The 20,699-nt window shown below is 44.9% G+C and overlaps 1 long non-coding RNA gene across 1 annotated transcript in view; it reads left to right on the forward strand.

The window, feature by feature from the left end:
• LOC130366909 (uncharacterized) overlaps positions 1 to 16,742 on the forward strand; it is a 104,056-nt gene extending 87,314 nt beyond the window's left edge. The window contains exons 4-5 of the long non-coding RNA XR_008891993.1: positions 10,465 to 10,613; positions 16,411 to 16,742. This is a non-coding gene — a long non-coding RNA (uncharacterized LOC130366909). The remainder of the gene's footprint in view (positions 1 to 10,464; positions 10,614 to 16,410) is intronic.
• The last annotated feature ends 3,957 nt before the right edge of the window (positions 16,743 to 20,699 follow it).

The raw sequence follows: 20,699 nt of genomic DNA on the forward strand, positions 1-20,699 counted from the left end.
AAATATAATCCTTCCACACACTGTACCCTGAATATAAAACTGCTATACACTGTAACCACTAAATAAAATACTGCCCCACACTGTACCCTAAATAAAATACTGCCCCACACTGTACCCTAAATAAAATACTGCCCACACTGTACCCTGAATATAATACTGCCAACCACTGTACCCTGAATAAAATACTGCTATACACTGTACCCACTAAATATAATCCTTCCACACACTGTACCCTGAATATAATACTGCCACACACTGTACCCTTAATATAATGCTGCCATACACTGTACCCTGAATATAATACTGCTATACACTGTACCCACTAAATATAATCCTTCCACACACTGTACCCTGAATATAAAACTGCTATACACTGTAACCACTAAATAAAATACTGCCCCACACTGTACCCTAAATAAAATACTGCCCCACACTGTACCCTAAATAAAATACTGCCCACACTGTACCCTGAATATAATACTGCCAACCACTGTACCCTGAATAAAATACTGCTATACACTGTACCCACTAAATATAATCCTTCCACACACTGTACCCTGAATATAATACTGCCACACACTGTACCCTTAATATAATGCTGCCATACACTGTACCCAGAATATAATACTGCTATACACTGTACCCACTGAATATAATGCTGCCCCACACTGTACCCTGAATATAATACTGCTGTACACTGTACCCACTGAATATAATGCTGCCCCACACTGTACCCTGAATATAATACTGCTATACACTGTACCCCCTGAATATAATTCTGACATACATGCATACACATCATATATACATATACACCCCCTCTTATCCTCTGTGTCCTCATCACCCCCAAAACCCCGCCAAACCCCTCCTCATCACTATTATAACCCCCCCTCTCCTCATTACCCCCATAACCCCCCTGCACCTCTCATCCACTTCATAACCCCCCTGAACCTCTCATCACCCCCATAACCCCCCTGCACCTCTCATCACCCCCCCCCCGCACCTCTCATCACCCCCCTGCACCTCTAATCCCCCCCGCACATCTCATCACCCCCCCCCCCGCACCTCTCATCACCCCCATAACCCTCCCTGCACCTCTTATCACCTCCAGTAAGTTTACTTACCCTGCCAGGGGTCGATGCATCGGCGTGAGGCGGCTGCTCCTGTCACTGCACGGGGGAGGATGAAGAAGATCGCGCAGGACGTAGGCAGGGACAGGTCAGGTGATTGGAGTAGACGTGCGTGCCTGCGCGGGGCACGTGACGTCTCTACTCCAATCAGCCCTTGGCCTGTCCGGCCCTGCAATGATTCTTAAGGGGCTCGCGCCCTAGAAGTAGAAATGTGCAGGCGGTGGCGGGCCCCCCGGACTATGAGGCAAGCCAGTTGAAAAAAAAAAAGCGAGCTGTGTCGGCCGTCGGGCGCCCCTGTTGCTATGGCGCCCTGTGCAGCCGCACAGCTCGCACACCCCAAAGGCCGGCCTTGCCTATGTTTCTACCCAACTGTATCTATCCAGATTAATATAGATTTCATCATTGTACTAGTCTGAGTTGGAGCAGGCAAAAGAAGTAGCTAGACCTCAGATTAGGAAGATTTTTGAATTGATAACCTAAGTGGGCTAAATCTCAAGTTTCCATATTCTTTACATATATATTTTTATCATATAAAACATTATTATTTTATATGCACTTTATGTAGTTCAAAAGAGGACCAAAGTTTATTAGACTAGAGGTTTGTTGGACTTTCCATAACAGGTTGCATTTTTCTGTTCTATATTGTGTTATACTGTATGTATTCTAGTGGTCAATGTTTTAGAGGACATTAGTTATTCATTTACTATTGTAGGATCATGCCAAATGTGTTCATTTATTTCACCATTTATTTCTGTCATATGTTTGAAACAGGTTTTTTCAACATAGGACATGGGCCATTTAATCAACTGCATGATAGACTATGGGGGATATTTATCAAAGGATTTAGTCTAAATTTGTCGCACAGAAAGTCGCAGTCTAAATATGTGCGACTTTTCTGCAACTTTTGCTTTAGAGGATTTTTAGAACATGATGCATTCTAGTCTATTTTAGACAGAAAAATGCATTGGTGCGGAATTTATCAAAAGCGACTTTTCAGCGACAAGTCGCATCGGCTGAAAGTACACTGAAGTGTCAGACCATGCTGGAGCAGGTTTAAATGCAATTTATCAAGAGCCGTGCGACTTTTGATAAATTAGGCACACAATAGACCGGCCTAATGCTCTGTAGTTTGGACTATATTGATGCGGGACAACTTTGATAAATCTCCTGTTATATAAGCTTGTTTGGCAAGTTATTTAAATGAACAAAATATAAAATTAGGTTCCATTACAAAACCTGTAACTAAATAGGGACCCGCTCTAGTCAGGCCACCATGGAAGGGTAAGCAGGATTTCACATTTTGATCAAAATATACAGTACAGACCAAAAGTTTGGACACACCTTCTCATTCAAAGAGTTTTCTTTATTTTCATGACTATGAAAATTGTAGATTCACACTGAAGGCATTAAAACTATGAATTAACACATGTGGAATTATAGACATAACAAAAAAGTGTGAAACAACTGAAAATATGTCATATTCTAGGTGGAACGTGTCCTCAAGTACAATCACAAAAACCATCAAGAGCTACAAAGAAACTGGCTCACATGCGGACCGCCCCAGGAAAGGAAGACCAAGAGTCACCTCTGCTGCGGAGGATAAGTTCATCCCAGTCATCAGCCTCAGAAATCGCAGGTTAACAGTAGCTCAGATTAGAGACCGGGTCAATGCCACACAGAGTTCTAGCAGCAGACACATCTCTAGAACAACTGTTAAGAGGAGACTGTGTGAGGCCTTCATGGTAGAATATCTGCTAGGAAACCACTGCTAAGGACAGGCAACAAGCAGAAGAGACTTGTTTGGGCTAAAGAACACAAGCAATGGACATTAGACCAGTTGAAATCTGTGCTTTGGTCTGATGAGTCCAGATGTGAGATCTTTGGTTCCAACCACTGTGTCTTTGTGCGACGCAGAAAAGGTGAACGGATGGACTCTACATGCCTGGTTTCCACCGTGAAACATGGAAGAGGAGGTGTGATGGTGTACAGGTGCTTTGCTGGAGACACTATTGGGGATTTAATCAAAATTGAAGGCATACTGAACCAGCATGGCTACCACAGCATCTTGCAGCGGCATGCTATTCCATCCGGTTTGCGTTTAGTTGGACCATCATTTATTTTTCAACCGGACAATGACCCCAAACACACCTCCAGGCTGTGTAAGGGCTATTTGACCAAGAAGGAGAGTGATGGGGTGATGCGCCAGATGACCTGGCCTCCACAGTCACCAGACCTGAACCCAATGAAGGCAAAAGGGCCAACAAGTGCTAAGCATCTCTGGGAACTCCTTCAAGACTGTTGGAAGACCATTTCAGGTGACTACCTCTTGAAGCTCATCAAGAGAATGTCAAGAGTGTGCAAAGCAGGAATCAAAGCAAAAGGTGGCTGTCACGATGCCGGCTGGCAGGTAGTGGATCCTCTGTGCCAGAGAGGGATGGCGAGGACCGCGCTAGTGGACCGGTTCTAAGCCACTACAGGTTTTCACCAGAGCCCGCCGCAAAGCGGGATGGTCTTGCTGCGGCGGTAGTGACCAGGTCGTATCCACTAGCAACGGCTCACCTCTCTGGCTGCTGAAGATGCTGAAGATAGGCGCGGTACAAGGGAGTAGGCAGAAGCAAGGTCGGACGTAGCAGAAGGTCGGGGGCAGGCGGCAAGGATCGTAGTCAGGGGCAACGGCAGGAGGTCAGGAACACGGACTAGGAACAGACAAGGGAACGCTTTCACTAGGCACAAGTGCAACAAGATCCGGCAAGGGAGTGCAGGGGCAGTGAGCAGATATAGGGAAGTGCACAGGTGGGAGCCAATTAAGCTAATTGGGAAGATTGGACCAGGCACCATCATTGGTGCACTGGCCCTTTAAATCGCAGAGACCAGGCGCGCGCGCGCCCTAGGGAGCGGGGCCGCGCGCGCCGGGACAGGACCGAGGGAGCGCGAGTCAGGTACGGGGGCCGGGGTGCGCATCGCGAGCGGGCGCTATCCGCATCGCGAATCGCATCCCGGCTGAAGGCGGGACCGCAGCGCACCCGGTCAGTGGATCTGACCGGGGCGCTGCAACAACGAAGATGAGGCGAGCGCTCCGGGGAGGAACGGGGACCCGGAGCGCTCGGCGTAACAGTACCCCCCCCCCTTGGGTCTCCCCCTCTTCTTGGGGCCAAAGAACCTGAGGAAAAAAAACTCAATTTTTCCGTGAAGAGGTCCGATGCAAATTAGGAGGGGTTCTGTGTGGAAACGTACAAGACAGTCCAATCTTTTATTGTAAAAACAATAGATGTAGAGGGGTCTGGCGAGACTGGTCACAGGAACGTAGAACCTGTTGATGAGAGAGGCCAAAAAAAATTTTCCTGCAGATCCGGAATCCAAGAAGAGCATAGTAGAGAAGGAGAAGGTAGAGGCAGATATCCGCACAGGCACAGTAAGGCGTGGAGAAGCAGAGTTGACATCAAGAACTGTGTCACCTTTGTGCGGAGTCAGCGTACGTCTTTCCAGGCGGGGAGGACGGATAGGACAATCCTTCAGGAAGTGTTCGGTACCGGCATAGTACAGGCAAAGATTCTCCATGCGGCGTCGTGTCCTCTCTTGAGGTGTCAAGCAAGACCGGTCAACTTGCATAGCCTCCGCGGCGGGAAGCACAGGAACAGATTGCAGAGGACCAGAGGAGAGAGGAGCCGGAGAGAAAAAACGCTTCGTGCGAACAAAGTCCATATCCAGGCGGAGCTCCAGACGCCATCCGGAAGAACGTATGTCAATGCGAGTGGCTAGATGAATGAGTTCATGTAGGTCAGCAGGAGTCTCTTGTGCGGCCAGAACATCTTTAATGTTGCTGGATAGGCCTTTTTTAAAGGTCGCGCAGAGAATCTCACTATTCCAGGACAACTCGTAAGCAAGAGCACGGAACTGAATGGCGTACTCGCCAACGGAAGAAACACCCTGGGCCAGGTTCAGCAGGGCAATCTCGGCTGAAGAAGCTCGGGCAGGTTCGTCAAAGACACTTCGAATTTCCGAGAAGAAGGAGTGTACAGAGGCAGTGACGGGGTCATTGCGGTCCCAGAGCGGTGCGGCCCATGACAGGGCTTTTCCAGACAGAAGGCAGAACACAAAAGCCACCTTAGACCTTTCAGTAGGAAACTGGTCCGACATCATCTCCAAGTGCTGGGAACATTGCGAAAGAAAGCCACGGCAATACTTAGAGTCCCCATTAAATTTGTCCGGCAAGGACAGGCGGAGGCTAGGAGTGGCCACTCGCTGCGGAGGAGGTGCAGGAGCTGGCGGAGGAGAAGATTGCTGGAGAAGTTGCGACTGAAGTTGGTGCGAAATGGTGGACATTTCCGACAGCTGACGGGTTAGAAGGGCGATCTGTCGGGCTTGCTGGGCGGCCACCGTGGTGAGGTCAGCGACAACTGGCAGAGGAACTTCAGCGGGATCCATGGCCGGATCTACTGTCACGATGCCGGCTGGCAGGTAGTGGATCCTCTGTGCCAGAGAGGGATGGCGAGGACCGCGCTAGTGGACCGGTTCTAAGCCACTACAGGTTTTCACCAGAGCCCGCCGCAAAGCGGGATGGTCTTGCTGCGGCGGTAGTGACCAGGTCGTATCCACTAGCAACGGCTCACCTCTCTGGCTGCTGAAGATGCTGAAGATAGGCGCGGTACAAGGGAGTAGGCAGAAGCAAGGTCGGACGTAGCAGAAGGTCGGGGGCAGGCGGCAAGGATCGTAGTCAGGGGCAACGGCAGGAGGTCAGGAACACGGACTAGGAACAGACAAGGGAACGCTTTCACTAGGCACAAGTGCAACAAGATCCGGCAAGGGAGTGCAGGGGCAGTGAGCAGATATAGGGAAGTGCACAGGTGGGAGCCAATTAAGCTAATTGGGAAGATTGGACCAGGCACCATCATTGGTGCACTGGCCCTTTAAATCGCAGAGACCAGGCGCGCGCGCGCCCTAGGGAGCGGGGCCGCGCGCGCCGGGACAGGACCGAGGGAGCGCGAGTCAGGTACGGGGGCCGGGGTGCGCATCGCGAGCGGGCGCTATCCGCATCGCGAATCGCATCCCGGCTGAAGGCGGGACCGCAGCGCACCCGGTCAGTGGATCTGACCGGGGCGCTGCAACAACGAAGATGAGGCGAGCGCTCCGGGGAGGAACGGGGACCCGGAGCGCTCGGCGTAACAGTGGCTACTTTGAAGAACCTAGAATATGACATATTTTCAGTTGTTTCACATTTTTTTTGTTATGTCTATAATTCCACATGTGTTACTTCATAGTTTTGATGCCTTCAGTGTTAATCTACAATTTTCATAGTCATGAAAATAAAGAAAACTCTTTGAATGAGAAGGTGTGTCCAAACATTTGGTCTGTACTGTACATTAAAGGGGTACTCCGCTGCTCAGCGTTCGGGACTAAATGTTCCGAAAGCTTAGAGCCGGAGCCGGGGACTCGTGATGTCACGGCCCGCCCTCTTGTGATGTCACGGCCCGCCCCCTCCCATAGACTTGCATTGAGAGGGCAAGCTGTGACGTTACAAGAGGGTGTTAGTCCCGAACACTGAGCAGCGGAGTACCCCTCCCATAGACTTGCATTGAGGGGGCGGGGTGTGGCGTCGCAAAGGGGCGGGCCACAACATCACAAGTCCTTGGTGCCGACTCTAAGCGTTCAGAACATTTAGTTCCGAATGCTGAGCAGCGGAGTACCCCTTCAATGACCTGTCTGTATTTATATATATGCTGAGAAGCAAACGATCATTGTACAAGACGTGGATAGTTCACAGCTATACATGCCTTACTAACTGAAGGAAAATAACATACTTTATTTTATCAAATCCCTATATATTGTGCTTATAGGGGGTTTCCTATTGAAGTGGTAGCATATTTTAAGAATATCAAAAGTAGAGAAACAGAACATGGCCGCACGTCCACAACTTGTACTATGATCTGATTTAATTAGATCATAGTACAAGTTGTGGATGTGCGGCCATCTTCCTTTACTCTATTTTTGAATATTATTAGGATATGCCATCACTTTATGAATAGTGAGACTGCAACTTATGATGGCTAGAGATGAGCGAACTTACAGTAAATTCGATTTGTCACGAACTTCTCGGCTCGGCAGTTGATGACTTTTCCTGCGTAAATTATTTCAGCCTTCAGGTGCTCCGATGGGCTGGAAAAGGTGGATACATTCCTAGGAAAGAGTCTCCTAGGACTGTATCCACCTTTTCCAGCCCACGGGAGCACCTGAAAGCTGAACTAATTTATGCAGGAAAAGACATCAACTGCCGAGCCGAGAAGTTCGTGACGAATCGAATTTACTGTAAGTTCGCTCATCTCTAATGATGGCCCTACTGGTCCGGTAAAAGAAGGGTCTGCAGAGCTAATCCAGCAACTTCACAGTTTTTTCCTGTACAGCAGCATTCACAGCCACACAGGTGTGCAGGGACGTGCAGCTGGCTCCATGTATAGGTAGTATTACAGTCATGGCTGTAAATGTTGGCACCCCTGAAATTTTTCAAGAAAATGAAGTATTTCTCACAGAAAAGCATTGCAGTAACACATTTTTTGCTATACACATGTTTATTCCCTTTGTGTGTATTGGAACTAAACCAAAAAATTGGACATAATGTCACGCCAAAATCCAAAAATGGGCTGGACAAAATTATCGGCACCCTTTACTTAATATTTGATTGCACACCCTTTGGAAAAAATAACTGAAATCAGTCGCTTCCTATAATTATCAATAAGCTTCTTACACCTCTCAGCCGGAATGTTGGACCACTCTTCCTTTGCAAATTGCTCCAGGTCTCTCTTATTGGAAGGCGCCTTTTCCCAACAGCAATTTTAAGATCTCTCCACAGGTGTTCAATGGGATTTAGATCTGGACTCATTGCTGGCCATTTCAGAACTCTCCAGTGCTTTGTTGCCATCCATTTCTGGGTGCATTTTGACGTATGTTTGGGGTCGTTGTCCTACTGGAAACCCAAGATCTCGGACGCATACATTCAAGGCACCCAGTGTCACAGGCAGCAAAACAACCCCAAAACATAATTGAACCTGCACCATATATCACTGTAGGTACTGTGTTCTTTTCTTTTTAGGCCTCATTCCGTTTTCGGTAACAGTAGAATAATGTGCTTTGCCAAAAAGCTCTATCTTGGTCTCATCTGTCCACAAGACGTTTTCCCAGAAGGGTTTTGGCTTACTCAAGTTCATTTTGGAAAATGTAGTTTTGCTTTTTTATGTCTCTGTGTCAGCAGTGGGGTCCTCCTGGGTCTCCTGCCATAGCGTTTCATTTCATTTAAATATCGACGGATAGTTTGCCCTGACACTGATGCTCCCTGAGCCTGCAGGACAGCTTGAATATCTTTGGAACTTGTTTGGGGCTGCTTATCCACCATCCAAACTATCCTGCGTTGACACCTTTCCTTAATTTTTCTCTTCCGTCCATGCCCAGGGAGATTAGCTACAGTTCCATGGGTTGCAGACTTCTTGATAAAGTTCATCACTGTGGACCCAGGCAAATCTAGATCTCTGGAGATGGACTTGTAACCTTGAGATTGTTGATATTTTTCCACAATTTTGGTTCTCAAGTAGTCCTTAGACAGTTCTCTTCTTCTCTTTCTGTGGTCCATGCTTAGTGTGGCACACACAGACACACAATTCAAAGAATAAGTGAACCTCTCTCCTTTTTATATTGCCCACACCTGTTACTTGCCCCATGTGAGTTTAAAGGAGCATCACATGCTTGAAACAATCTTCTTTTTCCACAATTTTGAAAGGGTGCCAATTATTTTGTCCAGCCCATTTTTGAAGATTGGTGTGACATCATGTCCAATTTGCTTTTTTTCCTCCCTTTTTTGTTTTAGTTCCAATACACACAAAGGGAATACACATGTGTATAGAAAAACATGTGTTACTGCAATCCTTTTCTGTGAAAAATACTTCATTTTCTTGAATAATTTCAGGGGTACCAACATTTACGGCCATGACTGTATACGGGAAGACCCATGCCCAATGCAGCACGATCACATAGATTGTAGCAAAAGAATCAGTGTAAAATAATAAGCCAGAAAGCCAATGATTCTTCCCACTAGATTACAATGGGCAAAAAACATCCAGTAGACATACTGGAATATCCAGAGCAAAAATCTTAGTTTTAGCAATAAGAAAGCCTTAATGTCCATTTTATTAGATATAAAAAGAAAGCAATGTTTAACCCAACCATTGTGATAAACCTACATATTCACACTGGCCTAGATGTATCAACCTGCTTGAAACCAAAACTGTCTGGTGTTGCAACCAATTATAGCTAAGCTTTTATTTTAGCAGCACTCGTTAAGTAATAGATAAAAGTGGTAACCGTTTTGGTTTCCGGCAGATCGATAAATCTGGGCCACAGTTTTTTGTCCAATAAATGACAGATTTTACATAAAAGTCTAAAGTGACACTTTAAATGCACTACAAACGTTGTATTATTCTTTGAGAAATGTTTGTGTTTTTTGGTATGCATTAGGGTCAGAGACTTTTTTTAGGTCAGTGGTAACCAGAGTGATTTTTTTTATTACTTAAAGGGGTACTCCGGTGAAAAACTTTTTTTTTTTTAAATCAACTGGTGCCAGAAAGTTAAACAGATTTGTGAATTACTTCTATTAAAAAATCTTACTCCTTCCTGTACTTATTAGCTGCTGAATACTACAGCGGAAATTCTTTTCCGTTTGAAACACAGAGCTGTCTGCTGACATCATGAGCACAGTGCTCTCTGCTGACATCTCTGTCCATAACAGCATATGTTTGCTATGGGGATTTCCTTTTACTCTGGACAGTTCCTAAAATGGACAGAGATGTCAGTAGAGAGCACTGTGCTCATGATGTCAGCAGACAGCTCTGTGTTTCAAAAAGAAAATAATTTCTGCTGTAGTATTCAGCAGCTAATCTTTAAAAAAAGATTGAATAATTATATTCAAGTTGTCTTTTTCTACCAGTGACTATTCTATGCTCGTTCATATGTTACAACTACAGCTGCAGTTGTTATTTGGTGCAACACACAACACTGCCCAAAATACATATAGGAAGCAGCAAGATTAATAGACGGGATGTTTAGATAGGGAGTAAAAATCAGTGTCTATGGGAGGTAGGATTGCATTCTTTTATGCTCTCTATGAACATGGGTCCCTTTTGACCCTGTACTGCATATTTTGTACAAGTCAGCATTGCTGCCAGCCAAACTCACAGAACAGGTGTGCATTCCCACACGGAGTGTAGACTCTACTCTTGACACATATTACTCGTATCTTAATGGACAATTATTAACTGCACAGTGAATTGCCTTCCTTTGTCTTTCCATACAGATTTACCTCCACCAATGGAAATACTCATTGCTGTCTTCAAAGGGCTTATCTACAGAAATTTAAGAGACACCTTTGTTTTTCTTCATTTAATTGCCGACACCGCATATAGTATCCAGTCAGAAGGAGGGTCACAGGTTTGTGACACTGTGGTATGTGACAAGAAGCATTAGTGGTTGTCCTCATGTCTCATGGCTGTGTGCCATTTGTTTTATTAGGTGTGTGTGTGTGTGTTATACACACAGAACAGTGGGGGGAAAAAGTATTTAGTCAGCCACCAGTTGTGCAAGTTCTCCCACTTAAAAAGATGAGAGAGGCCTGTAATTTTCATCATAGGTATACCTCAACTATGAGAGACATAATGAGGAAAAAAATCCATAAAATCACTGATTTTTAAAGAATTTCTTTGCAAATTATGGCGGAAAATAATTATTTGGTCAACTACAAACAAGCAAGATTTCTGGCTCTCACAGACCTTCTTTAAGAGTGTCCTCTGTCCTCCACTTGTTACCTGCATTAATGACACCAAACAAGTTATCAGTATAAAAGACACCTTTCCACAACCTCAAACAGTCACACTTCAAACTTCACTATGGCCAAGACCAAAGAGGTGTCGAAAGACACCAGAAACAATATTGTAGACCAGCACCAGGCTGGGAAGACTGAATCTGCAATAGGCAAGCAGCTTGGTGTGAAGAAATCAACTGTGGGAGCAATTATTAGAAAATGGAAGACATACAAGACCACTGATAAACTCCCAAAATGATCACAGGAACAGTGAGAAAAAACCAAGGCCCACCTAGTGAATGACCTGCAGAGAACTGGGACCAAAGTAACAAAGGCTACCATCAGTAACACACTACACCGCCAGGGAATCAAATCATGCAGTGCCAGATGTGTTCCCCTGCTTTAGCCAGTACATGTCCAGGCCCATCTGAAGTTTGCTAGAGAGCATTTGGATGATCCAGATGAGGATTGGGAGAATGTCATATGGTCGGATAAAACCAGAGTAGAACTTTTTGGTACAAACTCAACTCGTCGTCTTTCGAGGAGAAAGAATGCTGAGTTGCATCCAAAGAACACCATACCTACTGTGAAGCATGGGGGTGGAAACATCATGATTTGGGGCTGTTTTTCTGCAAAGGGATCAGGACGACTGATCCGTGTAAAGGAAAGAATGAATGGAGCCATGTATCATAAGATTTTGAGTGAAAACCTCCTTCCAGAAGCAAGGGCATTGAAGATGAAATGTGGCTGAGTTTTCAGCATGATAATGATCCCAAACACAACAACACACCGCGCTGGCAATGAAGGAGTGGCTTGGTAAGAAGCATTTCAAGGTCCTGGAGTGGCCTAGCCAGTCTCCAGATCACAACCCCATAGAAAACCTTTGGAAGGAGTTGAAAGTCCATGTTGCCCAAACATCACTGCTCTAGAGGAGATCTGCATGGAGGAATGGGTCAAAATACCAACAACAGTGTGTGAAAACCTTGTGAAGACTTACAGAAAACGTTTGGCCTCTGTCATTGCCAACAAAGGGTATATAACAAAGTACTGAGATGAACTTTTGTTATTGACCAAATACTTATTTTCCACCATAATTTGCAAATTAACAATGTGATTTTATGGATTTTTTTTTCTCATAGTTGAGGTATACCTATGATGAAAATTACAGGCCTCTCTTATCTTTTAAAGTGGGAGAACTTGCACAACTATGCATCAAAACAATTACCTATGTAAATCTAGCTTAATATAGATGTATTAAAAAAAAGAAATTCTTATACTCAAAATGAATTTTTTAATCTTGTTGATTTTTCAGAAAAGCTGTGTCTACATAAATAAATAGCAAGTAAATAGCAGTATTTATCACATTCTTTTGCATGGCTTGTAACTTTGCACTTTCTGCAGTTTTCCACTTCTACAAACTCTTTTTTCTCATTGGCAATTTTATATGAGCTTCATAGTGGGTGGATAGTAGCTCCTATGATGTCTCTCACACACACACACACAGAAGAAGGACCCTAGCACTGGGTGAGATAGCACACTTACTAGGAGCAGCAGTGTCCAGGAAATATTATATAACTCAAATTGCACCAAAGGATGGAATAGTATACAAGACCATATAAACAGGGACCATATAGATAGCTTCTGGGACTATATAGTGAGTATATTAACCCCTTAAGGATGCAGCCCATTTTCACCTCTCGGACGAAGCCCTTTTTTTGCAAATCTGACCACTGTCACTTTAAACATTAATAACTCAGGAATGCTTTTACTTATCATTCTGATTCTGAGAATGTTTTTTCGTGACATATTTCACTTTAACACAGTGGTAAATTTTTGTGGTAACTTGCATCCTTTCTTGGTGAAAAATCCCCAAATTTGATGAAAAAAATTTAAAATGTTGCATTTTTCTAACTTTGAAGCTCTCTGCTTGTAAGGAAAATGGATATTCCAAATAATTCGTTTTTTTTGGATGCACATATACAATATGTCTACTTTATGTTTGCATCATAAAATTGACGAGTTTTTACTTTTGGAAGACACCAGAGGGCTTCAAAGTTCAGCAGCAATTTTCCAATTTTTCACAAAATTTTCAAACTCACTATTTTTCAGGGACCAGTTCAGGTTTGAAGTGGATTTGAAGGGTCTTCATATTAGAAATACCCCATAAATGACCCCATTATAAAAACTGCACCCCCAAAGTATTCAAAATTACATTCAGTAAGTGTTTTAACCCTTTAGGTGTTTCACAGGAAAAGCAGCAAAGTGAAGGAGAAAATTCAAAATCTTCATTTTTTACACTCACATGTTCTTGTAGACCCAATTTTTGAATTTTTACAAGGGGTAAAAGGAGAAAATGTATACTTGTATGTGCAACCCAATTTCTCTTGAGTAAGCACATACCTCATATGTCTATGTAAAGTGTTCGGCGGGTGCAGTAGAGGGCTCAGAAACAAAGGAACAACAAGGGGATTTTGGAGAGTACGTTTTTCTGAAATGGTTTTTGGGGGGCATGTTGCATTTAGGAAGCCCCTATGGTGCCAGAACAGCAAAAAAAAACCCACATGGCATACCATTTTGGAAAGTAGACCCCTTGAGGAAGGTAACAAGGGATAAAATGAGCCTTAATACCCCACAGGTGTTTCACGACTTTTGCATATGTAAAAAAAAATTTTTTTCACTAAAATGTGGGTTTCCCCCACAAATTTAACATTTTTGCAAGGGTTAATAGCAGAAAAGACCCCCCAAAATTTGTAACCCCATCTCTTCTGAGTATAAAGGTACCCCATAAGTGGACCTGAAGTGCACTGCGGGCGAACTACAATGCTCATAAGAGAAGGTGACATATTTGGCTTTTTGAGAGCAAATTTTGCTCGGGGGGCATGTCGCATTTAGGAAGCCCCTATTGTGCCAGAACAGAAAAAAACACATGGCATACCATTTTGGAAACTAGACCCCTCACAGAATGTAATGAGGGGTACAGTGAGCATTTACCCCCCACTGGTGTCTGATAGATCTTTGGAAAAGTGGGCTGTGCAACATTTTTCATTTTCACGGACCACTGTTCCAAAGATCCGTCAGACACCTGTGGGGTGTAAATTCTCACTGCACCCCTTATTACATTCTGTGAGGGTAGTGTAGTTTTCAAAATGGGGTCACATGTGGGTGTGTTTTTTTTTTGCGTTTGTCAGAACCGCTGTAACAATCAGCCACCCCTGTGCAAATCACCTCAAATGTACATGGTGCACTCTCCCTTCTGAGCCTTGTTGTGCGCCCCCAGAGCACTTTGCTCTGGGGTATCTCCGTACTCGGGAGAAATTGCGTTACAAATTTTGGGGGGCGTTTTTCCCTTTTACCTCTTGTGAAAATGAAAAGTATAGGGCAACACCAGCATGTTAGTGTAAAAATGTTTATTTTTTTACACTAACATGCTGGTGTAGACCCCAACTGTTCCTTTTCATAAGGGGTAAAAGGAGAAAAAAAAATTTGTTAGGCAATTTCTCCCGAGTACGGCGATACCCCATATGTGACCCTATACTGTTGCCTTGAAATACAACAGGGCTCCAAAGTGAGAGCGCCATGCGCATTTGAGGCCTGAATTAGGGACTTGCATAGGGGTGGACATAGGGGTATTTTATGGCAGTGATTCCCAAACAGGGTGCCTCCAGCTGTTGTAAAACTCCCAGCATGCTTGGACAGTCAATTGCTGTCCAAAAATGCTGGGAGTTTTTGTTTTGCAACAGCTGGAGGCTCCATCTTAGAAACACTGCCATACAATACGCTTTTCATTTTTATTGGGGAAGGGGGGTGGTAGGGGGGGCATATTTAGTGTTTTACTCTTTATTTTATGTTAGTGTAGTGTAGTGTTTTTAGGTTACATTCACACTGGTGGCAGATTACACTGAGTCTCCCGCTAGGAGTTTGAGCTGCGGCGGAAAATTTGCTGCAGCTCAAACTTGAAGCGGGGAACTCACTGTAATCTGCCGCCAGTGTGAATGTAGCCTGTACATTCACATGGGAGGGGGGGTCAAAACTACAACTCCCAGCATGCACTGACAGACCATGCATGCTGGGAGTTGTAGTTTTGCAACAGCTGGAGGCACACTGGTTGGAAAACCTTGAGTTAGGTTCTATGACCTAACTCAGTATTTTCCAATCAGTGTGCCTCCAGCTGTTGCAAAACTACAACTCCCAGCATGTACTGATTGCGGAAGGGCATGCTGGGAGATGTAGTTATGCAACGGCTGGAGGCACGCAAGTACAACTCCCAGCATGCCAAGACAGCCTTATGCTGTTCCTGAATGCTGGGAGTTGTAGTTTTGCAAGATTTAGAGGGGTTCAGGTTGTAAATCACTGTCCAGTGGTCTCTAAACTGTGGCCCTCCAGATGTTGCAAAACTACAACTCGCAGCATGCCGAGACAGCAAACTGCTGTCTGGGCATGCTGAGAGTTGTAGTTTTGCAACATCTGGAGGGCTACAGTTTGAGACCACTGCATAGTGATCTACCACCTGAACCCCTCTAAATATTGCAAAACTAAAAGTCCAAGCATGCCCACACAGCAAACAGCTGTCTGGGCATGCTGGGAGTTGTAGTTTTGCAACAGCTGGAGGCACCCTGGTTGGGAAACACTGGTTTAGAGACCAGTGTAAACTGTGGCCCTCCGGATGTTGCTAGGCAACAACTCACCTGGCAGGACCCGGATGAATTGCTGCCGCCGCATGTGGGGGATCCCCTCATGAAGAATCGCGCTCCGGGATCCAGCTAAGGGACCTTTGACCCGTATGACCCGGAATCGCGCAGATCGCAGGTCTGAACTGACCTGCGATTTGCACCCATCGCGGTCATGGGGGGGTCTCAGGACCCCCCTCGGTGATGTGCCGGGATGCCTGCTGTTAGATAACAGCAGTCATTCCGGCCCGATCACCGCTACCCGTGACGCGGCGCTCCCGGAACCCCGCGACGTACATGTAACCAAGTGACACTTCTCGGCGACACACATGTACGTCGCTTGTCGTCAAGGGGTTAATGTATATGTATTTCTCAAGTGTACAAAAGAGACATGTAAATGGACACTGTCAGATCCAAAATGTTTTATATGTTGTTACTGATGAAAATAAAAGACCTTTTGTAATATGGTTCTTTAAAATATTTGGAATATTTAATTAAGAAAATGGCTCCTGAAAATCCCACCACTAGGGGTCCCTATACCTACTGGGAAACTAAATAGTCCTGCAGCAGCATCAGGCTTGTCTATGTGGTGGTGTTATGACCTCCCACCACCACAAGGAGGGGACACGCCCCCTTCCCCTGACAGGATTTCTAACACTGTGAGCTAATGAAAAGAGGGATTTTTATGATAAATATAGATGATAGAGGCATAAAAATTTTATGTACATGGTCAGGATGAGATACTGAGTAACTTTTTTTTTTTTTTTTTTTGGAGATCTGACAGGTATGCTTTAAAGAACAAGACAAAGGTTTAAAAAAAGGGACATTTAAAGAACAAGACAAAGAACAAGACAAAGGGACACTTGGATGGCATGTCATAATGTGTATGGAGGCCTCCTGAGTCTTCCCCAACAGATGTTGTATAGAGAAGAATCTGGCATGTTGGATTTCAACTGCCCTACCCTTATGTTTTGCGGCCACAATAAATATTCAAAGATATAAGGGCACCATAACTTGATTTCTCAATAAAGCTAAAAATCTTCCCTCTCTCTACCTCAGATTTACAGATTTTTTTCTGCGAATTTAAAGCATGAGATGGGAGAAAAGTGTGATATAAAAAAAGAAGCATTTTTCTTTAAGATGTATCACAAAGGTTCTTATCTTCACCAGTACTATTAATTTATGGAAAAATAAATGTATTATACTGTAGACACTCTGTGAGTGTAATGGAAGCACCAGTATTGCTGGTCACTATAATAATTGACATTTATTGACATGTCTCCTTGCTGCAGGCTTCACAACAGTATTGATTGTTACTAAAATATGGATTTTAAAGCTGTTATCTGGTGCTGGATAAACAGAAGTCAAAAGTCTAAGGGGTCTAAACCCTTCATTTTTGCAAGAAAGTATGGATTTTGGTGCAGAAAGCTCCGCAGATTGTGGTCCCCAGAATAGACATAGATTGACGGCAGTAACCTTAATGCACTTAGAATCAAGGTCAGGAACAAAGCCAAAGAGGTCTCACTCTTTTTTTAAATGCTAGAGTCATGAAAGGAAGATGAAATAGGCTTGTGGTCACATTATAAAAAGTCCAGGAACAAGCTAGGAGCTGAAAGCAGGGACAACCCAAAACAAACGACACTGCTCAAAAAAATAAAGGGAACATTAAGATAACACATTTTAGAGCTGAATAAATTAACAAATTGTATGAAATACTTTCGTCTTTACATAGTTGAATGGAAATCAAATTTATCAACCCATGGAGGTCTGGATATGGAGTCGCACTCAAAATCAAAATGGAAATCCACACTACAGGCTGATCCAACTTTGATGTAATGTTCTTAAAACAAGTCAAAATGAGGCTCAGTAGTGTGTGGCCTCCACATGCCCGTATGACCTCCCTACAATGCCTTGGCATGCTCCTGATGAGGTGACGGATGGACTCCTGAGGGATGTCCTCCCAGACCTGGACTAAAGCATCCACCAACTCCTGGACAGTCTGTGGTGGATGGAGCGAGACATGATGTCCCAGATGTGCTCAGTCGGATTCAGGTCTGGGGAACGGGCGGGCCAGTCCATAGCATCAATGCCTTCCTCTTGCAGGAACTGCTGACACACTCCAGCCACATGAAATCTAGCATTGTCTTGCATTAGGAGGAACCCAGGGCCAACCGCACCAGCATATGGTCTCACAAGGGGTCTGAGGATCTCATCTCGGTACCTAATGGCAGTCAGGCTACCTCTGGCAAGCACATGGAGAGCTGTGCGGCCCCCGCAAAGAAATGCCACCCCACACCATTAATGACCCACCACCAAACCGGTCATGCTGGAGGATGTTGCAGGCCGCAGAACATTCTCCATGGCATCTCCAGACTCTGTCACGTCTGTCACATGTGCTCAGTGTGAACCTGCTTTCATTTGTGAAGAGCACAGGGCACCAGTGACGAATATGCCAATTTTGGTGTTCTCTGGCAAGTGCCAAATGTCCTGCATGGTGTTGGGCTGTAAGCACAACCCCCACCTGTGGATGTCGGGCCCTCATACCACCCTCATTGAGTCTGTTTCTGACTGTTTGGACACATGCACAATTGCGGCCTGCTGGAGGTCATTTTTCAGGGCTCTGGCAGTGCTCCTCCTTGCACAAAGGTGGAGGTAGCGGTCCTGCTGCTGGGTTTTTGCCCTCCTACAGCCTCCTCCACATCTCCTGATGTCCTGGCCTGTCTCCTGGTAGTGCCTCCATGCTCTGGACACTACGCTGACAGACACAGCAAACCTTCTTGCCACAGCTCACATTGATGTGCCATCCTGGATGAGCTGCACTACCTGAGTCACTTATGTGGGTTGTAGACTCCGCCTCATGCTACCACTAGAGTGAAAGCCCCCCAAGCATTCAAAAGTGACCAAAACATCATCCAGGAAGCATAGGAACTGAGAAGTGGTCACCACCTGCAGAACCACTCCTTTATTGGGAGTGTCTTGCTAATTGCCTATAATTTTCACCTGTTGTCTGCTCCATTTGCACAACAGCATGTGAAATTGATTGTCAATCAGTGTTGCTTCCTGAGTGGACAGTGTGATTTCACAGAAGTGTGATTGACTTGGAGTTACATTGTGTTGATTAAGTGTTTCCTTTATTTTTTTTTGAGCAGTGTATGAGTTGAAACTAGGAACACATTGAAAATGAACTGGAACTAGGAAATACCAGTGCCATCATGAAGCTGGTCAGGGTAATAACCAGCACATACCAGGATAAATGTCTTGGAGAAGGCTAAGAATGGAACAAGAAGTATAAAGCCAGCAGGGCTGCATTTGTGCGAGGGGCGGAAGTAATTATCGCTCCTTGCACTTCCAGGTGGGGCTTATTGGGAACAGGTGGGGGCGTGTGTATATAACTCTCCCCTCTCCTACAGGGGCGGAGCACGTGCCGTTTGTGGAATCTCTGCTTCCTGTGTCTGGTGTTTGAATCTCCTGCAAAAATCTTCAGAGCTGCTGCTCACGGTGCGGAGGCCTCGCTGATCAAGAGTCTGGCTTGGGGGGTGCAGGCGCAACATCCCTGGCAGCTCCGCTGGCTGTCTTATCTGGGGATGCTGTGTCTCACTCTGATTATAAGGTAATTTAGGGCAGGTACGGTTCTGGCTGGCTCTGCCCGCAGCGGTAGTGGGGTCCAGGAGCGGCAAGCAGGTGAGTTAAATCGGTGCTGGGGGTGGCACGGCCTCAGCATTTCACGCAGCCCGCTAGCTGCCTCATGGTGGCATGTGGACCGCCCGCCACCCGCACAGCTACAATTGTCTATGCCCTTGGGACAGGTTGCGGCAGCTGCCCAGTGCTCGTTAGGCAGTCCTGTCAGCTTGTCTGCTATCGTTAATCTAAAGTATAGTGCAATGCTCTGCGGAGGGTTGTTGCAATATAAGATTTGCTGTATACAGTGTGGTGCAATGCTCTGCAAAGAGACGTTTCAATATAACTTTTGCTGTGTGCTGCGGTGCTCTGCGGGGTATATGGTGCCCTTGCAGTATACGGTACAGTGTAATGCTCTGCAAAGGGTCTCGTTACAATATAACATGTACTGTATAGTGCAGTGCTCTGCAGATGGTCTTGTTACAATATGGTGCAATGCTCTGCAGATGGTCTTGTTACAATATAGTATACATGATATACAGCTATGGTGCTATGCTCTACAGATGGTCTTGTTACAATATAATATATACTATATACAGTATAGTGCAATACTCTGCAGATAGTCTCATTATAAACAAACTTTATACAGTTAGTGCAATGCTCTGCAGATGGGATGGTTTCAATATAACATACTATATAGGGTATAGCTCAATGCTCTGCAGAGGGTCGTTACAGTTAGCATGTGCAGTGTGGTGCAATGCTCTGTGAAGGGTCTCGTTGCAACACAGGTTGGCACGTACTGTGTTTGGTGTGTTGCAATACTCTGCAGAGGATCTCGTTGCAGGGTAGCATATGCTGTGTGTGGTGATGCAGTGCTCTGTAGAGTGTCTTGTTTCAATATAGTATACAGTAGGGTGCAATGCTCTGTAGAGATATAACATAGGCTACATCTAATTAAATCATAGTATACACAGTGTAATACTCGTTATTTGCACGATCATGGTATCCATATGGTTCATGCGCTTGCTTTATAATGGGCATACACTCATTACTGGTACAAGGTTCACACGAGTAGAGCATCTTCACGGTTTGATAACTCCATGAGTTTCTTATCGTCCGTACTCTCATGGTTAATTCATACGCTTATGGCCACACTGCTCGTACGCGCAGAGTATGTATACAGTTTCATGTGCTAATATCACTATACGGTACATATACTCACCGACGATATATTTACAGCATTTATACTGTGCAAACTCGTTTATGCTGTTCACCTCATGGTTATTCTCTCACTTGCTGGTGTTATACACGCTCCACAAACTTGGCATTTATGCTGTTCACATATTCTTGGCATGTCCATGGTCTTACGTTCTTTTTATACCATGTTACGTTCATGGCAGTCAAATACCTCGTACTTATCACTGGTTCATACGCTTATGGCACACT

This window comes from Hyla sarda, chromosome 4 (assembly GCF_029499605.1).
Source record: "Hyla sarda isolate aHylSar1 chromosome 4, aHylSar1.hap1, whole genome shotgun sequence".
NCBI lineage: Eukaryota > Metazoa > Chordata > Amphibia > Anura > Hylidae > Hyla > Hyla sarda.